The sequence below is a fragment of the Limanda limanda genome, chromosome 13 (assembly GCF_963576545.1).
Source record: "Limanda limanda chromosome 13, fLimLim1.1, whole genome shotgun sequence".
Taxonomy (NCBI): Eukaryota; Metazoa; Chordata; class Actinopteri; order Pleuronectiformes; family Pleuronectidae; genus Limanda; species Limanda limanda.
Window position 1 is genome coordinate 4880664 of NC_083648.1, and position 6914 is coordinate 4887577.

Consider the following 6914-nt stretch of genomic DNA (forward strand, 5'->3'; position numbering starts at 1 on the left):
CTTGGCGAGGGGTGTTAAGCTATTGTAGTTTGGATGGTTCTGAGGTCCGAGAAGTGCCGCAAGGCTGGCGTCCGGTTTGGTTTCCGCTCCTGATCTGCGCCGGGCTGTACGGCCGGTATTTTATTGCACTGGGGCGGAACGGAACGAGGGATCTGGTGTGTCGATTAAAACCGTCCGCTCCTTTGCTGCAGGTATTAATGCGAGGGGAGTCGCTACGTGTAAAGACAATAAAATAAAACTGAAAATACCCCAAGGCCTAGCTGCACATAACGACAAAATAAACCGAACCCAAAATAGCAGAATAAACAGTATGCATAAACTGGCTGGTTGTGCTGACAGTTACAGTACAATAAAATAAAAAATAAATTCTCTTTGTATAAAAATTTAAAATCTATTTACACAACACTCTATTGAGATTAACTTAAAGGATCAAATTAAAAAACCATTACAAACTGTGTTCTTTTTAAACATTGTAAAGCTGCTTAAGCTGCAACACATAAATTAGTTGAACCAGGTCTTTAGAAAGAATAAGAACACATCTGTATGAGAAATACTATATTTACAATTCATATTTACATTCATCAAGTATCTTTTTCAGTAAGACGTTAAATATATAACAATAACAGTTTTAAAGTGGGCAGAGCTGTTCCAGATGCTCCTGGTTCGGGTTAAAAAAAAAAAAAAAAAACTTCCCAGGGAAAATATCACATGACACAAGGCAACAATAATACTGGACATTGTCCAAAAGGCAGAATGTGGAAGATAATTTAATATGTTCAGGCAGAGTTGTGTCTCCAACCTAAGTGGATTTCATGGACCCAACTTCGATCAAGCTGTAGATGGAGGACGGAGAAGAAGCTGCAGCATCATCGGTTGGATTCTGATCCTTAAGTGGTGTTCACGCTTATGACCTGAAGAGATAAAGTCAAATAAAACTTGTTTTGCTACCGGGGGGGGGGCTTGGAAGTTTCCTTTTATTAATCATAGATTATATATCATTATTCTCAGTGGTGTGATCGTACTGTGTCAACAAGTAAAGTAATCTCCCTAAGACAGACGTTAGAAAAGATGACGTAACTTTACCTGAACATTTTCGTACACAGTTTTTTCCGTGTCCACACTTTCATCTGCAAGAAGGTGACAAAGAATGTTCATCGGCTTTAAATCACAGATTAATTTAGACTGTTTTCTACTGAATTACATTTACATCACATTACATATTGGTGTTCATGTGTTTTGTCATTCCTTTGATGTTGGTGACCCCTAGAGGTTTAACATAGACACAGCATTGCTTTTCTGAAATTCTGTTGATTGACAGATATAATACAATGAAACATACACAAATAGAAATTCATCATGATATTATCTATATGCTAAATAACGAACAGTGGATTCCGATCAGTGCTGTAAACTAGGAAAGGATCTCAGATATTCTCAATGACCATAAAGGTGGTGGATCAGTGAATAAAGTGAAGGACACAGTGAAAATGCTGAATTCCCATTCACACAGTTTTGCAGAGTTGAATTTTTACTCTAACGTACGTTTTCCTTTTAGTTGATATCCAACAAAAGCTGCTGATATGGCAATTATCACCAAAACCTTAATGACAGTGAAAATGACAAAGGCGATGAAAGCGCCCGGTGGTTCAGGGGCTGTAATGGAAAAAAGAAAAATGGATTTTAACACATACAAATATTTCTTAAAAAATGTAATGCATGCTCTAAACTCAATTGACAACTCTGGATTATTACCATCAAATATAACTTATAATTAAAATATAATATGCACAGTACTTTTCTTACCAAAGTTAAAAGTGTTAAAAAGGAATTTAACAAATATTAAAACAGAGATAAAAGTAGTTTTTTCTTTTAAACAAAGTAAAGTTGAGAAGTTGTCGTAGATATAATCAAAGCAGCAGCATGTTTAACCAATTGAAGGAGAAAGTCTTTATCTAGTCTTTAAATGTTGGGAAACATTTAATATTTCAAAATGAGCTTAAGTTGGAACACAACCTTCTATAAAACAAAGTTATCAGCTGATTGTGTTGTCGGTCACTTACCAGGAATTAAGAAACAAAAGTCTCTTATAATTGTTATGTGCTCGTCCGAGCTGACCTGGTTGCTATGGCTACAGATAACTGAGAAGGCTTCGGACAGGTAGACACGGAGGGAGGCGCCAGAGGTCGTGACCTTTGACCTCTCTCCTCCCTCCTGGCTGCAGGTGTTGGTGTCACATCTAAAAGTGCTGTTGATGTGATGGGAGTCCTGTGTGCTGCAGGTCACTGTGAGGTTACAGGAGTCGGAGCTGGAGGAGAGTAAGTTCACTGTCCCATTAACCAGAGACACTGGATCTGAAGGGGGGGGGGACACAGGCATTAATGGGTTTAGAAGTTGGGCAGCTGCTGTGTGTCCATATATAAAATCTGAAGAAACCTACCTTGAACTGTGACGCTGTATTTACCCAAATAATTGATCTGTTTCCCAGAAACGGCTGCAGTATAACGTCCACTGTCGGCTTGTTGCACATTCTTCAAAAGCAAAGAGTGATTTTGGAGAAAGATCTCGACCCTTCCATCATAGCCGTCAATTATTTCTGTTTCATTATCATCAAATAATCTAAATATGATTGAATCTTTAAAGAGCCATCTAAATTCACTCCGTTTAACTAATTTAACAGGAGCCGTGATGTGTAGAAGCAGATCCTTCCCCTTCTGCACAAATACAGGAGTCCCATTGTCAGAGCCTGTAGAAACAACACAGCATCACTTTATTAGAAAGAAAAGTCTTTGATTTAAACTGTAGTTTTTGTCCATTTTTACTTCTACTCATTAAACAGAGACTCATGATATAAAACCACCTCGGCCCAGCAGGTTGTGTTTGCCCCTGTCTGTTGGTTGGTTGGTTAAATGATCAGCAGGTTTACTTAGAAACTGGATTTCCACAAGACTTGGTGGAAGGATGGGACATGGACCAAGAAAGTTACATTTCAGGAAGATTCAGGATTTATTTTGTGAGACGGGGCTGTTTTTTATATTTTCCTTGATTTCCCAGAGAATGAAATCAGGCGTATTGAGGGGGAGTGAGACTTCTGATCACTTTAGTGCAGCTTGACTGAATTTAAGAACTTCTGGACCTCGGCGGAGGTAAATTGACATTCTAGTGTCTACAAATCTATTTTGTCTTTATTGTTCTTCTCTTTCAACTTAATTCTACGTCTTCATACAGATTTATCCTTTTTATTTCTTTACCTCTTTTATTCTACTCTTTTCATTCTTTTATTTGGCTTGTAAATTGTAAATAAAAGTGCCCTGCCTTGCCCGTCAGCAGGATTATTTAAATGCCACCAAACTCCTTTAAATTTTGACGCGGATTCTGTGAATGCAAGAATTTTCTTCCACGTTCATTAACATGGCGAGATATGTGTCTTGAAATAGACAGTATTGACCCTCGACTACTTGTCTTCAGTGCAACCTGATGAATTTGGTTAGTAATGTGAACGTTACACTTATAACCAAATTTTGAATTAATAAACAAGCTTCTGAGAAAAGATAACAGTTCCTGGAACTTAAATAAAACATGTTAAAGAGGAAGAGATTCAGCAACGTTAGACTTTCTTCAACAGGTCATTTTTCAGACAGACAGACAGACACTGACATGTAACAGGAAGCATCACTCTAGGTTCTCTTCCTGTAACCGAGCCCTGTTTTAATATTTAGCTTTGTCTCTAAAAGGTCAAGTTTCCTCATCAGTTTGTTATGTTTTCTGAGTCGCTGCCACAGGACTTTACATTAATATTCAGTTTTGTTGGTTTTACAAGCTTTTTAAAAAGTTCCTCCACTTCTTTTATCACTCATTATATATTTTATAATAGATTTATGATAATTCAAGCATAGAACTCCACTTGAAACACCACAGTTTTGGAAGGAAGTTTTACTGAGTGAATTGTCAATCAACGGCCGTAATCTAATATAGTTATCATTTTAATATCTATAGAATAATGAAATAAACATGTATTAACAACAACAACACATTCTAAACAAGCTACATTGCTGAAACAGTCACACAGTGCAACAAGAACAGAACAATAAAACTACATTTGAAGAGAAAAGGTGATAAAAATGGAGTGTTTACCTCGGGCTTCATATGCGTGAAGCAGAGAAATGACAAAGAGAAGAACGATGGGATGCATTCTGTCAAATGTGTCGTACGAGGAAGTGGATCAGAGTTCAGACCTCAATCAGCCCAGCAGCAGTCAGGGTGCTCGTCTCTCATCCACACGTCTCAGTGAAATCTAACTGCCTCACGGAAATACCTCTGGTTTATGAACATCTGCAGTGAGGAGGTGAGAACTCTGTGGGCGTGGCCTAATACTCAGAGTGTCATCCACATGAACCACAACATGACAATAGATGAATAACAATGATTGTCTCCTAACAAGAGAACATATCGAGGTCTGTCAGTAAACACATTGATCTTGTTCAAGTTCTGATAATATGAGGAACTGACTGCTGGTTTCAGTGGAAATGTTAAAGCACCAGTACAGACTGCTTGGTGGATTGTGTGGAACATCTTGGTTTGTTCTTCATGTGTCGAGTGAGGGAAGCGGGGAAATGAGGTGTTGCAACAGCGCCCCCTGGGGGATTTCACCTCCAGGAAAGGTGCAACAGCAACAGCACAGGTTCGATGACGTCACGAGGCAAGAGACGGCTTCACTTGTAGAAATGACACAACTTTTATTTAACTTAATAAATATTTCAACAAAAAGCAAACTGAAACAACAATCACCAGAAACAAACCATCACATGAAATTAAACACTGAGACAAGAGACGAGCAGCGGGCTGGGACAGACCACCGGGACAAAACACCAGGGGTCTCATTTATAATCGTTGCATACGCACATAACAGGGCCTGAAACGTGCATACGCCAATTCTCATGCAAACGTTGGGAATTATAAAAACAAACTTGACGGAAAAATGTGCGTATTTCCACTCAAACTCTGACCCATGCATAGGCTACGAACGTTTTGGAGACAGGAAAGTGGCGATGCAGACGTGAGGTGGTGAACTGAATCAGATTATTGATCCAATTCATCATTTACATTAAAACCAACAGCTTAGTTTCGCTCGCACGACACATCTTTTCCGCGAGCCTTTTAATTAAAAAATACATAGAACTTACAACAAATTATGTTCAGATTCGATTTTAACAGCGGAGTTACAGAGCCGAGTCATCAATAGTTTTTAATAGTATATTATAACACTGTGCGTGTATCTTCAAATCACTGCAGTGAACGTTCTTAATGTGAATAAGAACACATCTGTAAGAGAAATATTATATTTACAACAGCATTTATCCAAAATGTCAAACACTCATTTTGTATCTTTTTAAAAAGGTATGAAATATATTACAATAACAGTTTAAAAGTGCGCAGAGCTATTCCAGATGCTCTTGGTTCTGGATTAAAAAACTTCCCAGGGAAAATATAACATGACTCACAGCAACAATTATACTGGAAATTGTGCAAAAGGCAGAATATGGAAGACAATTTCAGATTTTCTTCAGGCCAGGGCCAACTTCTCCATCTGAGCTTACAGGCTCTCAGGCTGAGTCGTGTCTCCGGCCTCAGTGAATGTAATGGACCCAACTTCGATCAAGCTGGACGGAGAAGGAGCTGCAGCATCATCGGTTGGATTCTGATCCGGAAGTGGGGTCACTCTTTTGAACTTGAGAGATGAAGTCAAATAAAACTTAGTACACAGTACAACGTACTGTGGCAACAAGTAAAGTAATCTCACTAAGACAGATGTTAAAAAAGATTTAGATAACTTCACCTGAACATTTTGGTACATCGTGTCCACACTTTCATCTGCAAGAAGGTGACAAAGAATGTTCATTGGCTTTAAATCACAAATTAATTTTGACTGTTTTCTACTGAATTACATTTACATCACTGCACCCACTGATTTTTGTGTTCGTGTGTTTTGTCATGTTGTGATGTTGGTGACCCCTAGAGGTTTTATATAAACACAGCATTGCTTTTCAAAATTTCTGATGATCGACAGATACATTAAAATAAAACCTACACACACTGACATACATCTTGATATTATCTATATGCTAAATAACTAACAATGGATTCACATCCGTACTGTAAACTGGGAAAGGATCTCAGATATTGTCATGACGCTAAAAGTTGTGGATCAGTGAATAAAGTGAAGGACACAGTGAAAATGCTGAATTCACATTTTTACTGTGACGTACGTTTTCCTTTTATTCGATGTCGAACAAAAGCTGCTGCTATGGCAATTATCACCAAAACCACAATGACAGTGACAAAGGCGATAATGATAGAGCTCGATGGTTCAGGGCCTGTAATGGAAACAGAAAAACTGATATCAGTTATTTTCAGAACTTATTCACTTTAACACATACAAATATTTCTTAAAAAGTAAATAACATTCTTTAATTTCAACTGACAACTCGGAATAATTCCCATAAAGTTATAATTTATGATTTAAATAATATGTACAGAACTTTTCTTACCAAAGTTAAAAGTGTTACAAAGGAATTTAACAATAATTAAAACAGAGATAAAAGGATTTTTTTCTTTTAAATAGAGTAAAGTTGAGAATTTGTCGTAGATATAATCAAAGCAGCAGCATTTTAAACCAATTAAAGGAGAAAGTCTTTATCTAGTCTTTAAATGTTGGGAAATATTTAATATTTAAAAATGAACTTAAGTTTGAACACAGCCTTCTATAAAACAAAGTAAAACAGCTGCTTGCAGGCCGCTCTACAAAAACCCAAACGAGACTCTGAAACGCCCACTGAGGTCGAATCCCCGCCCACTAAGGTCGGAACCCTGACATTCTCATTGGCTGAGAGCCCACTGAGACCCATGACCACTTCCTG

The 6914-nt window shown here is 37.8% G+C and overlaps 2 long non-coding RNA genes across 2 annotated transcripts; both read right to left on the minus strand.

The window, feature by feature from the left end:
• Nucleotides 1-868: 868 nt before the first annotated feature.
• On the minus strand, nt 869-1647 carry LOC133017486 (uncharacterized). The gene is made up of 3 exons (XR_009682772.1): nt 1543-1647; nt 1084-1127; nt 869-911 (listed from the first exon to the last, which is right to left on the minus strand). It is a non-coding gene; the product is annotated as an uncharacterized LOC133017486 (long non-coding RNA).
• Nucleotides 1648-5571: 3924 nt separating this feature from the next.
• LOC133017482 (uncharacterized) lies at nt 5572-6345 on the minus strand. The gene is made up of 3 exons (XR_009682768.1): nt 6264-6345; nt 5834-5868; nt 5572-5725 (listed from the first exon to the last, which is right to left on the minus strand). It is a non-coding gene; the product is annotated as an uncharacterized LOC133017482 (long non-coding RNA).
• Nucleotides 6346-6914: the final 569 nt, after the last annotated feature.